This window comes from Mytilus trossulus, unplaced genomic scaffold, assembly GCF_036588685.1.
Source record: "Mytilus trossulus isolate FHL-02 unplaced genomic scaffold, PNRI_Mtr1.1.1.hap1 h1tg000494l__unscaffolded, whole genome shotgun sequence".
Lineage (NCBI taxonomy): Eukaryota > Metazoa > Mollusca > Bivalvia > Mytilida > Mytilidae > Mytilus > Mytilus trossulus.
Genome location: NW_026963382.1, coordinates 44,540 through 47,524, shown reverse-complemented (window position 1 = coordinate 47,524; position 2,985 = coordinate 44,540).

Genomic DNA, 2,985 nt, shown 5'->3' with positions numbered 1-2,985 from the left:
CTAAGGTGAAAAGATCCGGGGTTTGTATGGTCAATATTAGCGTCTGGCTATCCAAATTGGGGTAAGGTCGATTAAATACTTTTGGCTTACATTCACATATTTTAGTATAAATAAACCTTCAAGCATGTAGAAGACACCCTAAGCATTAGTTTGGGCTATAATATTCCCTAATGGCATGCCTGATCGGAGCTGGGGGAAGATTTTCACTCTTATGGGTAGTTGCCTTTATGTTGGGTTTCTAGGCTTTCATGATGGTTTATCGTGTTTTCTGCTAAATGAAGCCCTTATTTATGTTGGAAAACACATCTTAAAGTTAGCCAAGGCCTTTACGATGAAAATGACACTTTGAATAGACCATTAATATGCTCAGTTTGGTGTCTAGGGTGAAAAAAATCCGTGGATGGTATGGTCAATATTGGCGTCCGGCTATCCAAATTGGTGGTAGGGATCGATTAAATATTGTTTTGGCCTTTTCACATTTTTTAGTACAAATAAAAATACGTGCAGACATGTAGTAGACACCTTAAGCATAAGTTTGAGCTATAATATACTCTAATGGCATGCTTGGGCGGTGCTCTGGGAAGATATTCACTCTTATCGGTAGTTGCCTTTATGTTGGTTTTCTAGGCTTTTATGATGGTTTATCGTGTTTTCTGCTTAATGAAGCACCTATTTAATCTATCATAATCATTTGGCAATTAATGCAATTAGTGTCTCTTTCATGTCGGTTTTGAACATAAAAAACTAAATATTAAATAAACAACTCTCCCAATGCTCAGGTTGGTTGTCATATTGTGCAACACAGTTAACAATATGGAAAAAACATACAACTTCTTTTGTCATACAAAACACTGTCAAACATCCAAACATACTATCCACACTGATCTGTGTCCACACTTGTTTTTATGATAAAAATTATAGTAAATCAGATATTTACCAATTTTTTTTATATGAAATGCTTCGTGACTTAAAAAATCCGGCTATCACGGAGGTTTTAGGTTTTACGAGTTTAATTCACAGGCGCTTGCAGAAAACTAATGAAAATGGAGGGTCATAGTTTATAAACTGATAAACTGTGGTTCCTTTATTGTAAATATCGTATGAAAAAGTGCAGACACACATCAAACAAGAACGTGTCCATAGTACACGGATGCCACACTCGCACTATCATTTTACATGTTCACTGGACCGTGAAATTGGGGTCAATACTTTAATTTGGCATTAAAATTAGAAAGATCATATCATAGTTAACATGTGTAATAAGTTTCAAGTTGATTGGACTTCAACTTCATCAAAAACTACCTTGACCAAAAACTTTAACCTGAGCTTCACACTATCTTCTTCTTTGTTCAGTGGACCATGAAATTGGGTTCAATACTTTAATTTGACATTAAAATTAGAAAGATCATGCATATCATAGGGAACATGTGTACTAAGTTTCAAATTGATTGAACTTCAACTTCATCAAAAACTACCTCGACCAAAAACTTTAACCGGCTGAAGCGGGACGAACGAACGGACGAACGGAGGCACAGACCAGAAAACATAATGCCCCTCTACTATCGTAGGTGGGGTATAATAAGTGAAAATATTAAAGAAAATATGCTATAGCTAATAAATTTTAAAAAAAACATTAACAAAACAAAAACAAAAACAAAAACACCATTACCATGCAACCGCCTGTGTTTTAATAAGGCCAACTGGTTTTTTTTACGATACAGCTTAAACATTATGATAAAGTTCATAAACATTTATGAATTACAATATATATCTTCCTTTTTATTCCATATACATATATTTGTCTATTGGGGCCTGACTTCTTCTTCTTCTTCTTCTTCTTCTTCTTCTTCTTCTTCTTCTTCTTCTTCTTCTTCTTCTTCTTCTTCTTCTTCTTCTTCTTCTTCTTCTTCTTCTTCTTCTTCTTCTTCTTCTTCTTCTTCTTCTTCTTCTTCTTCTTCTTCTTCTTCTTCTTCTTCTTCTTCTTCTTCTTCTTCTTCTTCTTCTTCTTCTTCTTCTTCTTCTTCTTCTTCTTCTTCTTCTTCTTCTTCTTCTTCTTCTATTGACTTGATTTAAATCAGTTTGCAGAGAACACCTTGGTGTAAGGTCTGAAACTGAGATCTGAGATCTGAAACTGTCGGAAATATTTTTTTAATTTCTTTTGATCTAAAATTGTTCTACATAGATAATTATGATCTTAGAAGGATCTGAATATACCATATAATGTTATTGAACAATTTCCAGCCAGTACCTTAATTAATGATCCCTTAAAAAAAGATATAAAAAGAAGTCAGTGTGGTATGACAACAGTGGTTGACTGTACTGTGGCTTGGGTAGCATGTTCCATTGTATGATGGTGTGTGGGAAAAATGACCACTTATATGTTTCCTTTGTGATTCGTATATGTCTATAAGTATTTGGATGATTTTGTCTTGTTCTACTGTCTGTTGGTATCAAAATTTCAGATGGTATGGCAATGAGACAGTGAATTACTTTGTAAAATATAATTAGACGTGTTTTAAGGCGGCGTTGAGCTAATGTTGGCTGGGAATGTTGGTAGTTTTAAATTATTCATCATATTTGAGACGCTACTGCATGGTGTTATATGCATGTTATGGTAGTTGTTAGAAATGTACCTAGTTGCTCTTCTTCAGTGAACCATTTCTATTTTTTGGGTAGCATCTTTGGTGTGAGGGTCCCATAAACTGCAGCTGTATTTTAATTTAGGTCTGACTATTAATTGTAATTCTTGTCTTGTTGAAATATTATTCAGTACTACAAAACATAATTAAGTCGAAGTAATAATAATTGAATCTAATAGTCTTTATATATATATTAAATATTTTGGAGAAAAGCTTTCCCTTCCAAATAAAAGTGTTCACCAATTAAAACTACCTATATCATGTTATCATGGTATAATAGAGAACTCTGTTAGTAATTTGATCTTTCATGTCTGTGTTACTTCTTACGTTGTCTTATGGTATTTAG